The sequence below is a fragment of the Chlorocebus sabaeus genome, chromosome 16, assembly GCF_047675955.1.
Source record: "Chlorocebus sabaeus isolate Y175 chromosome 16, mChlSab1.0.hap1, whole genome shotgun sequence".
Taxonomy (NCBI): Eukaryota; Metazoa; Chordata; class Mammalia; order Primates; family Cercopithecidae; genus Chlorocebus; species Chlorocebus sabaeus.
In genome coordinates, this window is record NC_132919.1 from 37,120,598 (window position 1) to 37,142,613 (window position 22,016).

Below are 22,016 nucleotides of genomic sequence, written 5' to 3' on the forward strand. Positions count from 1 at the left end.
TTATTTTTATTTTTATTTCTTGAGTTGGAGCCTTGCTGTGTTGCTCAGTGTGCATTGCAGTGATGCCACGATCTTCGCCTCCCTTCAACCTCCACCTCCCAGGTTCAAGAAATTTTCCTGCCTCAGCCTCCTGACTAGCTAGGATTACAGGCACCTGCCACCACACCTGGCTAATTTCTGTGTTTTTAGTAGAGACGGTGTTTCACCGTATTGGCCAGGATGATCTCTTGACCAGGCTGGTCTCAAACTCCTGACCTCGTGATCTGCCTGCCTCGGCCTCCCAAAGTGCTAGGATTATAGGCATGAGCCACTGTGCCTGGCCCACATATATTTAATATTGTTAATATCACATGGTAGATACTGTGTGTTGTCTTAATAGCTTAAAATCTCAAATACCTTTTGCTTCATACCTTATATGCACTAGCCAGTATAACACTGTATATATGTTATTCTACAGGATAGCCATTTGACCCTACTCTATTTATTGACTAGCCTATCATTTTCCAGCTGTCTAAAGTGATATTTCTCTTGAATTCCCACCAAAATAAATGACTATAATGGATTGAAACGTCTTAAATTTAGGGAACTTAAACACTAACAGTTTATAAGAATATGTTTGAAAAAGCATTAGGCATTACTCTAGGTTGCTTGTTTACTAACTCACTCTGAAAACTGATAAACCAAAAACATACAGTGTTTACCCTGCTTTTCTTGTATCAATTTAATAAGATAAGTAGTTGATGAGGGAAAGTTTTTCCATTGAAATATTCTTTTTCCTTTTTTTTTCCTCAAGATGGAGTCTTGCTCTGTTGCCCAGACTGGAGTGCAGTGGCACGATCTTGGCTCACTGCAACCTTCACCTCCTGGGTTCAAGCAGTTCTCCTACCTCAGCATCCCAAGTAGCTGGGATTACAGGCATGTATCACCATGTCCAGCTAATTTTTGTATTTTTAGCAGAGAAGGGGTTTCACCATGTTGGCCAGACTGGTCTTGAACTCCTGACCTCGTGATCCACCCGCCTGGGCCTCCCAAAGTGCTGGGATTACAGGCGTGAGCCACTGTGCCCAGCCTCACTGAAATATTCTAATGTAAAACGAGCTTAAGTAAAATTTAAAAAATTATTTTTAAAGTTTCTTGTGCAATTATTATTATGATTATAATATTATTTTGAGGACAGGGTCTTGCTTAGGCTGGAGTGCAGTGGCAGGATCATAGCTGAGTACAGCCTTTACCTCCTGGGCTCAAGTGATCCTCCTGTCTCAGCCTCCCAAGTAGCTGAGACTACAGGTACATGCCATCACATCTGGCAATTTTTTCAGTTTGTTCTCTTTTTTTGTAGAGATGACACTGTGTTGTCTCACTGTGTTGCCCAGGCCAGTCTCAACCTCCTGAGCTCAAGTGATCCTCCTGCCTCAGCCTCCCAAAATGCTGGAATTGCAGGTGTGAGTCACCACCCTGGCCTATTCTTAATTTTTGTGGGTACATAATAGTTGTACAAATTTATGGGGTACTTGTGATATTTTGATACAGGCATACAATATGTAATGATCTCGTCTGACTAATTGGGATATCCATCACCTCAAACATTTATTGTTTCTTTGTGTTGGGAACATTCTAAATCCACTCTTCTAATTATTTTGAAATATACAATAAAGTATTGTAAACTATGGTTACTTTTGCACCAAACTAACAAATCAGCTTCTAGATATAGTTAGCACTTTGGAGAAAATACAGAAATAGAGGGATAAGGTAAACAACATCATGAAAATGCAACTAGCCAACTCTAAAATATGGGAAGTTCTACATTACAAATATGATTTGATTTCTTTAACAAATAATTTAACGGGAAAATAAAAGTGATGTGTGGTGGGGGAAAGGTGAACTGTTAAAATTTAAAGGAGGCTTTGAAGAGTATCGTCTAAGCACAAAGCGTGGACCTTATTTAAATCCTCTTTGACACAAACCAAATATAGAAAGATATTTTTCAGAGAAGTGGTGAGCTTTTTACATTTGACTTACTAGATATTGTTTATTATTAGATATTATGTAGATAATATTATTAGATATTCAAGAATTTAAAGTCTTTATTTTTTAGTGATGCAAAAGTATTTACAGATGTCTGGAATTTGCTTTGAAATGATCTAGCAGTAGGGGAGGGGAGGGTTGGTTAGATAATAGGACAAATAAGTGACAGTAGAAAATAGAGGGATGGTTACGTTGATTATAAGAGACTTAAAATACACATTGAGTAAATGCATTGCGAAAATTTTGTTTGGACCCTGATCTAAATAAAGTATAAAGAGACATTTTTTGAGACAGTTGGAGAAAATTGACCATGAACGAGGTTTTTTTTTTTTTTTTTTGAGACGGAGCCTCACTCTGTTGCCCAGACTGGAGTGCAATGGTGTGATCTTGGCTCACTGCAACCTCCACCTCCCGGGTTCAAGCAATTCTCCTGCCTCAGCCTCCCAAGTAGCTGGGATTACAGGCATGCGCCAACAGACCCGGCTAATTTTTGTATTTTTATTAGAGACGGGGTTTCACCATGTTGGTCAGGCAGGTCCTGAACTCCTGACCTCTTGATCCACCCACCTCAGCCTCCTAGAGTGCTGGGATTACAGGCGTGAGCCACCGCACCCGGCCCAAACGAGGTATTATATGACATTTATCAAGTATAACTAGTTTGCTGTGTATGTAATTGTATATCTGTTTTGTAGAGACAGAGTCTCACCATGTTGCCCAGGCTGGTCTTGAACTCTTGGGTTCCCACCTCGGTCTTCCAAAGTGTTGGCATAAGCCACTGCATATTGCCTTGTAACTAATTTTTTTAAAGTCACTATTTATTAGGCATATATTCTGAATTATTTACAGGTGAACAAATGTGATATCTCTAATGTGCTTTAAAATATTCTAGCAAAACAAACAATGAGATAGAGTCAACAGATTTGCAGAGTGTTAATTATTGAAGTTGAATGATGTCCACGTAGGTGGGTCATGTTAACATTCTCTATACTTTTGTGTATGTTTGGAAATTTCTCTAATAGGAAGCAAAAACAACACCCTTCACCAACTTTTTTACTTACTTTAGCTTTATGACTTGATTTATTGTTCATTTTCAAAAGCTTTCCCAGCTGTTGTGTTTTAGAGTGACCTTATTGCGTTACATAGTGAATCCTGTGGAGATTTTTATTTAAACTGCATTGAAATTACATTTTAATACAATTAGAACTGACATCTTTATGTTGTGGAAGTTTTGCAGCTAGGAATTGTAACATTTTAAAGTTTGTCATTCCTGTGGTATTGCAAACCTATTGATAATTTTGTATTGAATTTGTGTCTGCCTGCTTTGCTAGGTGCTCTTGTAAGATCAAGTAGTTTTTCAGTAAATTTTCTTGGAATTTCTAAGTGGAATACATTTTCTGAAAATTAACATCTTTTTAAAATTTTTCTCTTATATTGGCTAGGAATTCTAAAATATGCAACTATATTAGTGATAGCTATATTCTTTGCTTTTTGAATAATATCTTTTATTTTGTTTGACTTCATTGTTTTGCTTTATGTCTTGCATTTTTTTCATGATATAAGTAATACATAATAACATTTTGGAGGTAAATTTTAGACAATCTTGGAATACATGGAACAAAAACATCAAAGTTACCTGACCCATTAACCTTGGCACCCAGAGCTGCTTTGCTTGTCGGTCTGTTGTGCCTTCTTAAGATCCCCATAATATTTATGTAGATGAAATTGTTCTTAACAGTGCGGTGGTATTATATCTTTTTCAGTTATTACCCTAGCACTAGAGATCTGCGAATTTAAAAAAATGATTTTACTTAACTTTTCTAAGTTAAGTTCTAGCATTTAAAGATCAATAGTTCTTAAAAGCTATATATGTTTATTTCTAATTAATATCTAGAGGAAAATCCAACTTACTGATTGACAGGGTCTTGGCATTTTCTTTTATTTTCTTTTTTTTGAGACGGAGTCTCACTTAGTCACCCAGGCTGGAGTGTAGTGGCGCGATCTTGGCTCACTGTAGCTTCTGTCCCCTGGGTTCAAGCAATTCTCCTGTCTCAGCACCCCCGAGTAGCTGGGACTATAGGCACCTGCCACCACACCTGGCTAATTTTTGTATTTTTAGTAGAGACAAGGTTTCACCATATTGGCCAGGCTGGTCTTGAACTCCTGACCTCAGGTGGTTCACCCGCCTCGGCCTCCCAAAGTGCTGGCATTATAGACGTGAGCCACCACACCTGGCCGGGTCTTGGCATTTTCATAGTCCAAGTTCTATTTGAATTAATTCATCAGCTTTAATTAAAATGTTAAAATCTTGAATTTGTATCCCTTATTTATATTTTTCCTGCTTTTTGTGTTCTTGTTACTACAGTTTAGAAAAGACTAAAGACAGGAAATGGGTTTGCACATTTTTCTTTATCTCTGTTTTTTTACTCTCAGGCTAAACTGGGAAGTCTTATCTTTTTAATTTTTTAAAAATTATTTTTAAACTTTTTGTTTTTTCTTTTGAGACAGAGTCTTGCTCTGTTGTCCAGGCTGGAGTGCAGTGTCCAGATCTCAATTCACTGAAACCTCTGCCTCCTGGGTTCAGGCGATTCTCCTGTCATAGCCTCCCGAGTAGCTGGGATTACAGGTGCCCAATAGCATGCCCAGTTAATTTTTTGTGTTTTTAGTAGAGATGGGGTTCCACTATGTTGGTGAGCTGGTCTCAAACTCCTGATCTCGGGTGATCCACCTGCCTTGGCCTCCCAAAGTGCTGGGATTACAGGCATGAGCCACCATGCCTGGCCTAAACTTTTATTTTAAATTCAAGGGTACATTTGCAGGTTTATGTAGGTATATTCGTGTCATGGGGGTTTGTTGTACAGATTATTTTGCCATTCAGGTATTAGTCCTAGTACCCAATAGTTATTTTTTTCTGATCCTCTCCCTCCTCCCATCCTCCACCGTCAAGCAGGCCCCAGTGTCTGTTGTTCCCTCTGTGTATCCATGTGTTCTCATCGTTTAGCTTCCACTTATAAGTGAGAACATGCAGTATTTGGTTTTCTGTTCCTGTATTAGTTTGCTAAGGATAATGGTCTCCAGCTCCATCCATGTTCTTGCAAAAGACATGATCTCATTCTTTTTTGTGACTGCATATTATTCCATGATGTCTATGTACCACATTTTCTTTATCCAGTCTGGCATTGATAGGCATTTAGGTAGATTCCATGTCTTTGCTATTAGGAATAGTACTGCAGTGAACATATGCATGCATGTATCTTTATGGTAGAATGATTGATATCCCCTTGTGTATATACCCAGAAACGGGATTGTGCTGGGTTGAATGGCGGTACTGTTTTTAGCTCTTTGAGGAATACACACACTGCATTCCCCAGTGATGGAACTAACTTACACTCTAGGAGTTTATAAGCGTTCCCTTTTCTTTCTTTTTTTTTTGAAATGGAGTCTCGCTCTGTCGCCCAGGCTGGAGTGCGGTGGCGCAACCTTGGCTCACTGCAAACTGCCTCCTGGGTTCACGCCATTCTCCTGCCTCAGCCTCCGAAGTAGCTGGGGCTACAGGTGCCTGCCACCATGTCCAGCTAATTTTTTTGTATTTTTAGTAGAGATGGGGTTTCACCGTGTTAGACAGGATGGTCTCCATCTCCTGACCTCGTGATCCGCCCACCCCGGCCTCCCAAAGTGCTGGGATTACAAGTGTGAGAAGCGTTCCCTTTTCTCCACAACCTCACCAGCATCTGTTATTTTTTGACTCTTTAAAAATAGCCATTCTGGCTGGTGTGAGATGGTTTATCCTGGTTTTGGTTTACATTTCTCTAGTAACAGTCTTTTGAAAAGTGTCTGTTCATGTCCTTTGCCCACTATATAATGGGTTTTTTTTTCCTCGTAGATTTGTTTAAGGTTCTTATAGATGCTGGATATTAGACTTTTGACAGATGCATAGTTTGCAGATATTTTCTCCCATTCTATAAATTGTCTGTTTACTATGTTGATGGTTTGTTTTACTGTGCAGAAGCTCTTTAGTTTAATTGGAGCCGATTTGTCAATTTTTGCTTTTGTTCTGATTGCTTTTGGTGTCTTTGTCATGAAATCTTTGCCAGTTCCTGTGTCCAGAATGGTATTGCCTAGGTTGTCTTCTGGAATTTTTATAGTTTTGAGTTTTGTATTTGAGTCTTTAATTCATCTTGAGTAGATTTTTTTTTTTTTTTTTTTTTTTTTTTTTTTGAGACAAAGTCTCGCTCTTGTCGCCCAGGCTGGAGTGCAATGACGCCATCTTGGCTCACTGCAACCTCCGCCTCCCCAGTTCAGGTGATTCTCCTGCCTCAGCCTCCCAAGTAGCTGGGCTTAGGGGTACCTGCCACCACATCCAGCTAATTTTTGTATTTTTAGTAGAGATGGAGTTTCACTATGTTGGCTAGGCTCGTCTCGAATTCCTGACCTTAGGCAATCCACCTGCCTCAGCCTCCCAAAGTGCTGGGATTACAGGCATGAGCCACCAGAGTTGATTTTTTATATGATGTAAGGAAGGGGGTTCAGTTTCAACCTTCTGCATATGGCTAGCCAGTTATCCCAGAACCATTTACTGAATAGGGAGTCCTTTCCCCATTGCTTGTTTTTGTCAATTTTGTTGAAGATCAGATGGTTGTAGGTATGTGGCCTTATTTCTGGGCTCTCTAGTTTGTTCCATTGGTCTGTGTGTCTGTTTTTGTATCAGTACCATGCTGTTTTGCTTATCACAGTCCTGTAGTATAGTTAGAAGTCGGGTAACATGATGCCTCCAGCTTGTTCTTTTTGCTTAGGATTACCTTGGCTATTTGGGCTCTTTTTTGGTTTTATATGAATTTTAGAATAGTTTGGAAATCTTATCATTTTAGAAAATTGTGGTGAAATGCAAAAAAAAAAAAAAAAAATCCATCATTGTTACCATTTTAAAGCATACAGTTCAATGGTACTAATTCACACTGTTATGCATCCATCACCATCATCTAGGTAATCTTAGCCTTTAGCATTGAATGACTTTTCTAAGCTATCACCGTTTAACATTTTACCCATACCAGTTAGTTCCTTGATTACAGAAAAACTAGCAAATGGAATTTTAGTCATTAACACAGTATCTTTTCATTTCTTCTAATGTTCCCATCAGGCAAATTATTATTATTTATATAATAAAACATTATTTATTTAATGTTCCCATCAGGCAAATTTATTTCAGGCAAATAAATTATTATTATTTATGAAATTTTAATTCATTCATGAATAAATATGGGAATAGTTAACATCTCATACATATAATGCCCAATTTCTTTCTCCTAGATTAAATAGTTAAAATATTTTTACCTTCTTGAGGGTAAGGATTATTATATCTGCTTTATTCTTCACCAAAAATTCCTACAGTGCATACTTTTGAAGTTCCTACTGAGTTTAATGAAATTGATTCTTCTTATTAAGATTTCATTTTAGAAGTATATTCATTGGATCATGATTTGTATTTTTCATTCATGCAATATTCATGTTAAAAATTACCTTATTTCTTCTCCTACTTTTCTAGGTGGAGTCAATTCTTTTCTTGTGTTACTCATTTTACGCCCCATTATAGTACTTGTTATTTTGTATTTTGACTGGTTGTCTACTTGTCTGTCTCCACTAATACTGGGGTTTCTTTTAAAAATAAATTGTACCTGATTTATTTTTATATGCACAGGCCTTCCACCAAGGCAGATACATTTTTTCCTTGGATCATTTGAAAGTAGATTGCCAACATGACATGATGCCCTATTACCCTCAATGCTTGAATGTGTGTTTTCTACAAATGAGAACGTTCTTCTATATAACCATAAAAAAGTCAAATCAATAAATTTTCACCATCTAATTTTGAAACTCCGTTTTAGTTTCACTGATTGTCCCAGGAACTAGCAGAAGGATCTAGTTAGGGGAAACTATACTTTTTTGTTTTGTTTTTTGAGATGGAGTCTTGCTCTGTCACCAGGCTGCAGTGCAGTGGTGAGATCTCGGCTCACTGCAACCTCCCAACTGCCTGGTTCAAGCGATTCTCCTGCCTCAGCCTCCCAAGTAGCTGGGATTACAGGCAGATGCCACCACGCCCAGCTAATTTTGTTTTGTAATTTTAGTAGAGACGGGGTTTCACCACGTTGGCCAGGATGGTCTGGATCTCCTGACCTCGTGATCCACCCTCCTCGGCCTCCCAAAGTGCCAGGATTATAGGCGTGAGCCACTGCGCCCGGCTGGAAACTGAATTTTTATATCTCTTTAATCTTCATTCTGGAACAGGTCATTATTATTTCTTTGCCATTTATGCTCTCAGCACATTTAAATATTACAAGTCATTTATTTTTTGTGAAAAATGCCTCAATTTTTTATCTGATGTTTCGTTATGGTTAGATTTAGCTTACTCATCTTTGACAAGAATGTCACAGAGTAGGTGCTGGTTCTTATTGCATCCTATCAGGTGGTATATGATTTTGAGTTGTTATTGATGATGATCAGTTTAATCACATGACTGAGATGGTGTCTGCTGGTCTTCCTCACTATGCAGTTACTCTTTTGTACTTACAAAAATTTATAGGTTTTTGGGGCAGTAATTTAAAAAACTATGTAACTATGCCATTCTACATTGAACTTTCAATTCATTCCTTTATTTACCTATCATTTTGGTCTCATAGATTCCTATTTTATTCAATGGATTATATTTGCTCAATAATTACTTATTAGAGTGCACAAAATGTCCCACATTTGGCCAGTGGGAGCCCAATAACTTAGTGTCTGTGTCCTTTTGACATATCTTCATCACTCTTTGAGCTTGTCCTTACTTTCTGGCACAACTAACTTGCTTACCGTTAAGTTTAGTTATCATTCGTTTTTGTCTCTTTCATATGGAAGTTTTAAATTTGATGAGCATTTTATCTAGAGTTAATATTTCAGTGTGCTGCTGGGCACATTTTATTTCTTACCTCTTTTTCAAACCCCGTCCACTCTGTTCTAGTCACTGAGATGCTCTCTCTCATCTCTGACCTTTTAGAATTTGGATATTTTAAGCACTTAACATCTATTTTTGATACCTCTTTGTATTAAAGTTATTTGCCATTTATCTATAAGTTCAATATGGAAATAGAAATTTTGCTTAAGCTTTTTGGCATCTCTCATGCATAGAATGGAGCCTAGCATATTGTAGTGCAAATGTTTGCCAATGCCAGTGATGTTCCTACTTAACAGGTAGGAAAATCAAATAGAAATTATTCAAATGATTATGCTCTAGAACACACTCTGTATGGGAGACTGGGAATTTCTAAACCCCAAATACCAGGACCTCAGTGACCATAAAATTAATTTTATGAGGTTCTACAGAAAATTATTTTGAACTGATATATAAAATTTAACACCAGTCGTGAAATCTATATTTCACATGATTTGGCCCTCTTTGAGTACTACAAAAGCATGTTTTTCTGGATTCTTCCAAGAACTGTGATGGTACTTTAATCAGGCAAGGAAAAGAATTCAGTGTGTGAATCTAATTATACTGAATTAAGTTGTTTTGTGGTCTATGACTTAGGATATCCTTTGCATCTGACAGTAATTTTCCTCATAAAGCTCATATGTAGTAAGAAAAATAGTCCTTGTTTTCAACATTATTAACCTTACACATATTTTGTTAACATACTTTCTCAAACAGACTCAAGTCATTTTTGTACTTAGCATGCTAATTTTGGCGAATGGCAAACTTGCTTTTGAAACATCTGTAAATCAGAAAAGTGTTAATTTTACCATACTAGAATAATACTGCAAAATAATATGGTTAGTATCTTCAATTGTCAAGGGGAAAATCATCTAGTTATTCAGTATTATTAACTGGTAACTATTTGATGGTCATTTTAGATAAATGCAAATATTTGTTTTTAGTGTGAACATGTTCCAAATATTTCCTAGTTATGCTTATACTAATACTCAAATTTAACTGGACTTCATGTATTTTTTTTTGTGAATCTAGCAACCCTGTCCATGACCCTATATATGGTCATATAACTCTTCAGTTTTTCCCCAAAAACATCATTTTTCCTGAGATATAATTTATATACTATAAAATTCATTTTTAGAAGTGTAATTCAGTGGTTTTTGTTATGTTTTTGGAGTTTGCATATCATCACTAGTATCTAATTTCAGGACATTTTTATAATCCTTAAACCCCTTATCCATTAGCAGTCACTCCTCATTCCTATTTTCCCAGCTCCCCTATATACTTGGATGCTGATTAGTAATTATATAACTAAGGACAGGCAAAATACTTCCTCTAATCTTCAAGTTACTCTTCTGTAAAATGGGGGCAATACCAATTTCAGAGTTTATTGCAGGAATATCCGAAATACTATATGCAAAATGCTTAGCAAAGCACCTTGCACAGTAAATGCCAAATAAAGAGTCATTATTAGGACCTCTACTTTTGGCCAATATAGAGTTAAGAACTGGATTAACCCTCCTACCTGAAACCACTAAACAACGAACAGTGGTTTTCTAGTTACTGTACATCAGTCATTGAAAGATGGTGATCCCTGAGAGATGAAGAACACACGAGAGGATGCCTATGGTTGCCCCAATTTATTGCTTTGAAAGAGTTTCCAGTCATGGTGCAGGAAGGGGGAACCCTAATGGAGCCTGGTAGTTTCCCTGAATTGATGAGATATTGCTAAGAGTCCCGGGAGGCCAAGATCATAGATTCTCAATATAGTGCACCAGAGACTTGGGAGCTGCAGAGAGAGAGAATCCTGGAGATCTGTAGAGGAGATATGAGAACAAAGAAAGAACTACCATCAGATCAGAAAGGCAAGAGTAAAACTATCTTTTATTCAAAAGTGACATGATTGTCTATGTTGAAAAACTAAAGGATTTTATTTTATTTTTTAAAAAAGAACTAATAAATGATTTTAACAAGGTTACAGGATATTAGATCAATATACAAAAATCAGTTGCACTTCTATATACTAACAACAATGAATTGATCATTTAAAAAAATCCAAAAGTGTGTACTACTGACATTCAATAAGCAAGACTTGTACTCTGAAAAGTAGAAAATATTGCTGAGAGTAAAGACCTAAATAAATGGAGAATTAAACCATTTTCTTGTGCTAGAATACTTACCATCATTTAAATGTCAGTTCTCTCCAGATTTATCCATAGACTCGACGTAATCTGCATCAGTATCCCAGCAGGGTTTTCTTTTGGTAGACATTAACAAGATAAATTCACACGAAAATGAATAGCACTTATGAGCAAAATAATTTTGAAAAAGAAAAAGTTGGAGGAATGTTACTACCTGTATCAAGACTTACTAAAACTACAATAATCAGTAGGGATCTTGTGACCATTCCCACACATGTGGAGACAACTTATTTTTGACAAAGGTGCAAAGATGTGAAGTGGAGAAAGGTTAGTCTTTTCAACAAATTAACTCAAATTAGATCATAGACTTAAATGTAGAACCTACAACTATAAAGTTATAAGAGCACCGAAAGAACCTTTGTGACTTGGGTTAGGGACAGACATTCAAAATGTGACACCAAGGTTGGACACAGTTGTAATTCCAGTACTTTGGGAGGCTAAGGTGGGAGGATCGATTGAGTCCAGGAGTTCAAGACCAGACTGGGAAACACAGGGAGACTCTGTCTCTACAAAAGCAAAAAATAATTAGCCAGGCCTGGTGGTGCATGTCTGTAGTCCCAGCTCCTTGGGAGGCTGAGGTGGGAGGATTGCTTGAGCCTGGGAGGTCAAGGTTGCAGTGAGTCATGATCACACCACTACACTCCAGCCTGGGAAACAGAGCAAACCCCGTCTCAAACAAAAAAAGTTTTTTTGTTTTTGCCTTGCAAAATTTTCTATTCCAAAGTCCATTAAAGAAAAATTGATAAAGTAGATTTCATCAAAATGAAACACATCTGCTCTTTGAACAAAACCATTAAGAGAATGAAAAGACACAAGTTGTATGTCTTATGTCCACGATATCTTTAAAGAACTAACTCCCTTCAGTCAGTGAATAGAGGAATTAAATTTCTCATATTTCATACATTGCTGTTGGTACAACTTCTCTGGGAAATAATTTTGCATTTACTTAAAATATTAATATGTACTTACCATAGAACCCAGCAATTTCAGTCCTGGGCAGATTGTTCATATTATAAAATTCACGTTGTTCAGGATAATGTCCAGAATTACTCAATGGTTTTTTTCCTGTGGCTACCATAACAAATTGCCATGAACTTGGGAGCCTAAAATATCAAAATTTTATTCTCTTACAGTTTTGGAGGGCAAAAATATAAAATCAAAATGTAAGCAAGGCTGCACTTCCTTTGGAAATTCTGAGGAAAAATTTGTTCTTTGCCTTTTCTAGCCTCTGGTGGCCTTTAGCATTCTTTGAGTTATAGCCACATCACTCAGTCTCTGTCTCTCTGATTGTATTACATCCTCCTCATTTCTGAGTCTGCTCCTCTTCTGTATTTCTTGTAAACATACATGTGATTGTTTTAAGTACCAACCTGGATAACCCAGGATAAGCCCCTTCTTTTAGGATCTATAACCTAATGATTTACTTTGCCAAAGAGTAACTCTTTGATCTTTTGAGGGATGTGGACATGTCTTTTGGTGGCTATAATTCACTTCTCTGTATGCCATCCTCTGCCCCCCAGTATTCATGTTCATGCCATATGCTAAGTATTACCTCTTTTCCCTACCAACATCCCCCAAAGTCACAACCCATTACAGCATCAACTCTAAGTCTAAATTATTATCAGCTCAAAGGTCCAATCTTATCATCTCAGTCATCTGACTCTGGTATGGTTGAGACTCTGGAATTCATCCTGGGGCAAAATTCCTGTGCCTCTGTGGAGCTATGAAACTATGTAGGATGTGCATAGGATAGACATTTCAAAAGGGAGAAGTGGAAAAGAATGAAGGAGTCACTGGTTTCAAACATGTTTAAAATCTAGCAGGACAAATTCCATTGTGTTTCAAGGCCAGAGTTTCCCATCTGGCTTGAGGCGCTGCCCTCCTGGACTGTGGCTTCATTTTCTGGGCCTGTGGCTCTGCCCATTCATGCCTTTGTACACACAGCTTAGGCCTTCTAAGCGCACATCTCTGCCCTTGGAGTCATTCATACATTTTATTGGGTAGCACAGGTTTGCACTTTGGTAGCTCTATCAGCCTGTTTCCTGCTTGTAGAGTTTTGTAAGTGCAGCAGCCACTGCCGCCGCCTTCTCCTCCTCCCCCTCCTCCTCCTCCTCCTCCTCCCCCTCCTCCCCTTCCTCCCCCTCCTCCTCCTCCTTCTTCTTCCTTTCTTCCTCTTCTTCTTTCTTCCTCTTCCTCTCCTTCTCCTTCTCCTCCTTCTCCTCCTCTTCCTTCTTCTTCCTCCTCCTCCTCCTCCTCCTCCTCCTCCTCTTTTAAATCATGCCTTTGTGCCTTTCAGTCCAAGATGGCAGTGTTTCTGCAGATACTACATTCTCAAAAACCTTGTGTATCTCTTGTGTATGTCATGGGGATCCATGCCATCAGACAAGGGAACACTCCACAGATCTTTCTTGGATTTCCCTGTCTATTCCTGGCTTCTGCTGATTGAGTGGATCCATGAAACGCACGCCTAATGTCTTCAGCAGAATGTTGCCAAGCTATACTCTTGGCTTTCAGAGCACATTTTCCTAACCATGAAACTCCTCATAGTAGCATCTCTTTCTCCTTGGTAGGATATTCAAATACCAGAAGATCCAAAGGAAGTATTATTTAATGGTAAAATTAGAAGCACTCTGAATGGCAGTAAGGGAGATATTTGAGGTCAGGGAGAAATTTTGAAAAACTTCATATCATAAAATTTGAAATCATTTGAAATCATTTCCACCATTTAGCCATGATGGAATGATAGGAATTGAATTAAACCTCTGTGTCAGTTAAGATTCGACCAGAGAAACAGAATCAGTAGGGCATTAAAGAGGTTTACATGATTACATCGGCATACATGATTCTGGGGGCTGGCTAGGCTACTCTGAAATCAGTAGGGCTGCACAGAAGGAATGTCCAGGAGGAAACTCTCAGGCTGCTGCTTCAATCTCTAGGATCACAATAGTCACATCAGCAGAATGAACCCCAAGATTACCCAGATGTAGTAAATTATAAAAATGATTTTATTTATAAAATAAATTTTCAATTTTGGAATCATTTTAGGGTTACAGAAAAGTTGGGAAGATAGTATAGAAAGTTTCTATATATTCCATATCAATTTTCTCCTTTTTTATACTTCAAAAAATTGAGATTAAAATATACATATAAAATTTACCATCTTTACCATTTTTAAGTGTACAGTTCAGTGGTAATAAATACATTTATATTCATTTTCTTTCCCTTCATTGCCACCTGCCCCACACTTCCTGGCCTCTGATAACTGCCATTCTACTTTTTTTTTTTTTTTTTTGAGACGGAGTCTCGCTCTGTTGCCCAGGCTGGAGTGCAGTGGCCGGATCTCAGCTCACTGCAAGCTCCGCCTCCCAGGTTTACGCCATTCTCCTGCCTCAGCCTCCCAAGTAGCTGGGACTACAGGCGCCCACCACCGCGCCCGGCTAATTTTTTGTATTTTTTAGTAGAGACGGGGTTTCACCATGTTAGCCAGGATGGTCTCGATCTCCTGACCTCGTGATCCACCCGTCTTGGCCTCCCAAAGTGCTGGGCCATTCTACTTTCTATCTTCATGAGACCCACTGTTTTTTTTTTTCCACATCAGATGGGTAATGTGCTGACGTTGTAACGAGACTTAAGGGAGGCACATCTCACACAGCAGTGTGAAAACCCAATCATCATGCTTATGAACTGCAAAAGGATCAAAGATCCACTTTTGTAGTTCCCACCTAGGAGTGAGATCATGCAACATTTCACTGTACCTGGCTTATTTCTCTTAACATAGTGGCCTCCAGTTTCAGCTATGTTGCTGCAAATGACAGGATTTCATTCTTTTTTTAATAGCTGAATATTTCATTGCTGTATATACCATATATGCTTTATTCTTTCATCTGTTGATGAACACTTAGAGTGATTCCATATTTTGGCTGTTGTGAACAGTGCTGCAGCAAACATGGAAGTACAGATATCCCTTAGATGCATTGATTTTCTTTCTTTTGGCTATATACATGGTAGTAGAATTGCTGGATCATATGGTAATTCTATTTTTAGTTTTCTGAGGAACCTCCATACTGTGCTCCATAAGTGGCTGCACTAATTTACGTTTCCACCAGCAGTGTGCAAGGGTCTCTTTTCTCCGCATTCTCACCAGCATCTTTTATTGATTGTCCTTTTGACACAAGCCGTTTTTACTAGGGTGAGATGATACCTCATTGTGGTTTTGATTTGTGTTTCTCTGATGACTAGTGATGTTGAGCATTTTTTTTTTCATATACCTATTGGCCATTTGTATGTCTTCTTTTGAGAAATATGTGTTCAGACCTTTGCCTATTTTAAATTTTCTTATTTTTTCTTTTGTTTCTAATTGGGTTGGATTTTGCCCATTGTAAAATCAGATTATTTGGGGTTTTTTGCTGTTGAGTTACTTGAGCTCTTTATATATTGTAGTTACAAATTCTTTGTCAGATGAATAGTTTGCAAATATTTCCTCCCATTTTGTGGGTTGTTTCTTCACTTTGTTGATTATTTCTTTTGCTGTGTAGAAGCTTGTTTGCTTCAGGTAATCTCATTTGTCTATTTTGCTTTGGTTGTCTATGTTTTGAGGTTTTACACAAAAAGGCTTTGCCCAGACCAATGTCCTGGACTGTTTCCCCAAAATTTTCTTTTAGTAGTTTCATAGTTTGAGGTCTTAGATTTATGTTTTTAATCCATTTTTGTTTGACTTTTGTTGTGGTGAGAGAGGTCTAGTTTCATTATTCTGCATAACTATCCAGTTATTACAGTACCACTTATTGAAAAGACTGTTCTTTCACCTTTTTATGTTCTTGGCATCTTTGTCAAAGATGAATTGGCTGTAAATGTATGGATTTATGTTTAGTTTCTCTAGACCGTTCCATTGGTCTATGTATCTATTTTTATGCCAGCACCATACTGTTTTGATTATTATAGACTTGTAGTAAATTTTGAAGTCAGGAAGTGTGATGCCTTCAGTTCCTTTGGCTCAGGATTGCTTTGGCTATTTGTGGTCTTTTGTGGTTCCATATAAATGTTAAGTTTTTTTTCCTATTTCTGTAAAGAATGTCATTGGAATTTTGATAGGGATTGCATTGAATCTGTAAACTACTTTGGATAGTATTGTGGTTTTAACAGTATTCTTCTGATCCATAAGCATGGAATATCTTTCCATTTTTTGTGCCTTCTTCAATTTCTTTCATATTTCATAGTTTTTATAGATCTTTCACTTCTTTAGTTAGATTGAGACCTAGGAGTTTTATATTTCTGTAGCTGTTGCAAATGGGATTGATTGCTTTCTTGATTTTTCAGATTGTTCTCTGTTGATGTATATAAATGCTGATGATTTTTATATGTTCATTTTGTAACTTGCAACTTGACTGAATTCACTGATCAGCTCTAACAACTTTTTGGTGAGTTCTGTAACCTTTTCTGGGTTTAAGATCATGTTGTATGCAAACAAGGCTAATTTGAATTCTTCCTTTCCAATTTGGTTGCCCTTTATTTCTTTCTCTTGCCTAATTACTCTGGCCAGGACTGGCAGTATTACACTGAGTAATAGTAGTGAGAGTGGGCATCCTTGTCTTGTTCTAGTCTTCAGAGGAAAAACCTTCATTTTTTTCCCTGTTCAGTATGATGGTAGCTGTGGATTTGTCATAAATGGTTTTATTATTTTGAAGTATGTTGCTTCTATACCCATTTTGATGAGGGGTTTTTTCCTATCATAAAGGATGTTGAATTTTGTAAAATACTTTTTCAGTATCTGTTGAAATATGTGGTTTTTGTTCTTGATTCTGTTAATATGCTATATCATATTTATTCATTTGCTTATGCTGAACCATCCTCGCATCCCTGGAATGAATCCCATTTGATCATTATAAATGATCTTTTTAGTGTGTTGTTGAATTCTGTTTACTAGTATTTTGTTGAGGATTTTCACATTTATGTTCATCAGGGATATTGGCCTGTAGTTTTCTTTTCTTGTTGTTGTTTCCTTATCTGATTTTAGTATCAAAGTAATGCTGGCCTTGTAGGATGAGTTTGGAAGTATGTCCTCCTCTTCAATTTTTTTGAAGAGTTTAAGTACAATTGGTATTAATTCTTCTTTACATGTCTGGTAGAATTCGGCAGTGAAGTTGTCAAGTCCTGGGCTTTTTTTGCTTTTTATGGAGGCTTTTTATTATAGCTTCAGTTTTGTTACTTTTTATTGGTTTGTTGAGGTTTTCTATTTCTTCATGATTCAATCTTGGAGGTTGTATGTTTCCAGAAATTTATCCATTTCGTCTAGGTTTTCCAATTTGTTGGAGTATAATTGTTCACAGTAGTCTCTAATGATTTTTTTGTGTTTCTGAGGTCTCAGTTGTTATGTGTCCTTTCTTTGTTTCTGATTTTATTTATTTAGGTCTTCTCTCTTTTTTCTTAGTCTAGCTCAAGACTTGTTGATTTTGTTTACATTTTGGAAACCAATGTTTTGTTCTATTGATCTGTATTTCTTTTTAGCTTCAATTTCATTCGTTTCTGCTCTGATCTTTATTATTTCTGTCCTTCTACTATTTTTGGCTTTGGTTTGTTCTTGCTTCTAGTTCCTTGAGGTATATTCGTTAGGTTGTTTATTTGAAGCTTTTCATTTTTCTCATGTAGGCATTTATTGCTATAAACTTGCCTCTTAGTACTGCTTTTGCTGTATTCCATAGGTTTTGGTATATTGGATTTTTTTTTAAAATTTATTTATTATTATTAAACTTTAAGTTGTAGGGTACATGTGCACAACGTGCAGGTTTGCTAAATATGTATACTTGTGCCATGTTGGTGTGCTGCACCCATCAACTCGTCATTTACATCAGGTATAACTCCCAATGCAATCCCTCCCCCCTCCCCCCTCCCCATGATAGGCCCCGGTGTGTGATGTTCCCCTTCCCGAGTCCAAGTGATCTCATTGTTCAGTTCCCGCCTATGAGTGAGAACATGCGGTGTTTGGTTTTCTGTTCTTGTGATAGTTTGCTAAGAATGATGGTTTCCAGCTGCATCCATGTCCCTACAAAGGACACAAACTCATCCTTTTTTTTTTTGAAATCGAGTCTCGCTCTCTTGCCCAGACTGGAGTGCAATGGCACAATCTTGAGTCACTGCAGGCTCTATCTCCTGAGTTCAAGTGATTCTCCTGCCTCAGCCTCCAGAGTAACTGGGAGTGCAGGTACCCGCCACCACTCCTGGCTAATTTTTGTATTTTTAGTAGAGACGGAATTTCACCATGTTGGCCAGGCTGGTCTCGAACTTCTGACCACAAGTGATCTGCCCCCTCAGCCTCCCAAAGTGCTGGGATTACAGGCATGAGCCACCACGCCTGGCCTGTATATTGCATTTCCATTTTTTCCATTTTCATTTGTTTCAAGACATTTTAAAATTTCTTTATTTCTTCATTGACCCATTGGTCACTCAGGAGCATGTTTTTTAATTTCTATGTGTTTATATATTTTCCCCAGTTCTTCTTGTTAAGTTCTAGTTTTAGTCCATTGTGGCCAGAAAAGATATTTGATATGATTTTTATTTTAAAAGTTTTGTTCAAATTTGTTTTATGACCTCAGATATGGTCTCTTCTAGAGAATGTCCCATGTGCTGGTAAAGAAACTGTATGCTGCAGCAGTTGGATAAAATGTTCTCTAAACATCAGTAAGGCTTGTTGGATCTAGTGTGTAGTTTAACTCTGCTGTTGCATTGTTGATTTTATGTTTGAATGATCTGTGCATTACTGGAATAGGGTCTCCTTCTTTAATTGTATTACAGTCTATCTCTGTTTTAGTTCTATTAATATTTTCTTTATAGACTTGAGATATCCAGTATTGATTGAATATTTATAATTGTTACATATGCTTGCTTAATTGGCCCCTTTATCATTGTATAGTGCCCTTCTCTGCTCTTTTTATAATCTTAGATTGTCTGTTTTCTCATATAAGTATAGCTATTCCTGCTCTGTTTTGGTTTCCAGATACGTGCAGTATCTTTTCTCACCCCTTCACTTTCAGTCTATGTGTGTCTTTATGGGTGAAGTGGATTTCTTGAAGGCAACATAAAATTTGGTCTTGTTTCTTTTTCCATTCAGCCTAGTCTGTGACTTTTAGTTGGATAATTGGGACCATTTACATTCAGTGTTATTATTGATAAGTAAGAAGTTACTACTGCCATTCTTTTGCTTGTTTTCTGGTTGTTTCTTTCTTAGTGCCTTCCTTTGTGGATAAGTTATTTTCTCTGGTAGTATGCTGTTAATTTGTTGCTATTTCTTTTTAGTGAGTCTGTTACAGGATTTTGTGTTACAAGTTTTTGTGTTGTGGTTACCAGGAGGCTTACAGAAACATCTTATAATAGATATAAAAAGTTATTTTAAAGAGACTACAACTTATCTTAGATCACAAAGAGAAGAGTAGAAACAAAGGCAGGCAAAAGAACGTGTAAAAATAATTTATACTTTTACTCAATCACCCAGCATCTTTTTTTTGTTTTGTTTTGTTTTTGAGACAAAGTCTTACTCTGTTACCCAGTGGCACGATCTCGGCTCATTGCAACCTCCATCTCCTGGGTTCAAATGATTCTCCTGCCTCAGCCTCCTGAGCAGCTGGGATTACAGACATGTGCCACCATGCCTAGAGACAGGGTTTTACCACGTTGGCCACGCTGGTCTTGATCTCCTGACCTCAAATGATCTGCCCTCCAAAAGTGCTGGGATTACAGGTGTGAGATACCATGCCTGGTACCCCCAGCATCTTGACTTTGGTTGTATCAGTTTATATTTTTTGTATCATCTATGTCTTAACAGGTTGCTAATAGCGATTTTTTTTGATAGATTTGTCTTTTGGGTTTCATACTAGAGTTATGAGCAGATTGCACACCACCATTTCAGTTATAGGGTAGTTTGTGTTTCACCACGTACTTTTTACCAGTGAGTTTTATACCTTGAAGAGCTTTCTTTTGCACATCAGAGTTTTATTGGTTCAGATTGAATTATTCTTGTTAGCATTTCTTGTTAGGTGGGTCTAGTGATGGCGAATTATCTGCTTTTGTTTGTCTCAGAAATATTTTATTTTCCCTTCATATTTCAATATAATTTTGCTGAATACAGTGTTCTTGAATGGCAGTGTTTTCTCCTTGAGCACTTTGAAAATGTTGTTATGCTCCCTCCTGGCTTATATGATTTACATTGGGAAGTCTGTTGCCAGACAAATTGGAGATACAGTATTTGCTTCTTTACCCATGCTGCTTTTAGGATCTTCTCTTTGTCCTTGACCTTTGAGTGTTTTATTATTATATGTGTTAGAGTATTTTTTTGTGTGTTGACTGTTTGTTGTTCTCAGTCCTTCCCATAACTGGATATTTATATCGTTCTTAAGTTTTGGAAAGTTTTCCATTATTATTTCTTTGGCTGCATTTTCTACCCTTTACTCTTACCTCCCTCTTGAACACCAATAATTCTTAGATTTGGTCCTTTGAGGTAATTGTCTGCATCCTGTTGGTGGTATTCATTCCTTTTTGTTCTCCCCACACTGCCCCGACCGATTGTATGTTCAAATAGCCAGTATTTTAGGTCACTGATTCTTTCCTTCACTTGGTCCATTCCACTGTTGAGAGTCTCTAATGACTTCTTCAGTTTAGCAAGTATGTTTCTCAGTTCCAAAATTTCCACATTTTTTTCCCAATCTCTTTGTTAAATTTCTCTGATAAATTTCTGAATTGATTTTCTGTGTTTTCTTTGGAGATCACTCAGTTTCCTTAAACTGATATTTTGAATTCTTGGTCAGAGGGCTCACAGATCACTCTCTCATTAGGGTCTGTCACTGGAGTTTTGCTTTGTCCATTGGGGAGGTCATAATTCCCTACTTGCTGTTGTTTTTTTCATGTGTATGTCTGTATCTTTGCATTGATACTTTATTTCAGTTTTATCTGTCTACCTTATTTTGTTTTTATTGGGTACATTTTGCTTAGTGCATTTTTTTATAATCCTTTTAGAGTCAGGGCACATTTTGTTGCCCAGGCTGGAGTACAGTGGTGCAGTCATTGCTCACTGTAATCTTGAACTCCAGCTGGAGCAATCCTCTAACCTCAGCCTCCTGAGTAGCTAGGACTACAGGCACATGACACCCTACCTGGCTACTTTAAAAAGAATTTTTTTTTTTTTTTTTTTTTTTTTTTTTTTTTTTTTTTTTTTTTAAGAGACAGACTCTCATTGTGTTGCCCTGGCCTGTCACAAACTCCTGGCCTCAAGTGATCCTCTCACCTGCCTTGGCCTTTCAAGGCACTGGAATTACAAGCATGAGGCAGCATGTCTGGCCTGTTAGTGAATCTTTACAGCTAAGTTGTTGCCCTTTTTTTGGGATGTAGGTGGTACCTAAAGCCCAGGTTCACCTTGGCTCTGCTAAATTATTGCAATGCTGCCTATTCTGTTTTGGGAGCATCCCAAAGTGGTTATCCCCATAGTGTGTCAAGTCTGGCTGGGAGTTTGTGCCCAGGGACCTTTGTAATGTATCTCCTACTGCATGGTGCTGCTGAACAGTCACTCTAATTTGGTGTCTCCTTTGGCCAAGTAACGGAACAGAGTTTCCAGGGCTAGGGATGGTAGTCTAGCCTCCCCACTTTGTCTTTGCCTGTCCTCAGGGTTGTTTCTCCCATCAGGCAGCCACGGTACTTCCCAGTTAAGGCAAGGACAGTTTTCCTGCCAGAGCATCCAAGATGGTGGGGAACCTGGTTTACCACCTCAATCTCACTTTTTCCAGTATAGTGACCATGAGTTGGGGGGAGATTTTCTGTGCTCTTGATGCCAGGCAGAATCAGGGGAGGGG

At 37.7% G+C, this 22,016-nt stretch overlaps 1 protein-coding gene and 1 non-coding gene across 6 annotated transcripts in view; one reads left to right on the forward strand and one right to left on the reverse strand.

Moving 5' to 3' along the window:
• The window catches only part of BCAS3 (BCAS3 microtubule associated cell migration factor), a 710,433-nt gene that overhangs the window by 261,087 nt on the left and 427,330 nt on the right, over positions 1-22,016 (forward strand). The gene's annotated exons all lie outside the window — the stretch shown is intronic.
• On the reverse strand, positions 14,777-14,880 carry LOC119622231 (small nucleolar RNA U13). Its single transcript, XR_005238901.1, has one exon. It is a non-coding gene; the product is annotated as a small nucleolar RNA U13 (small nucleolar RNA).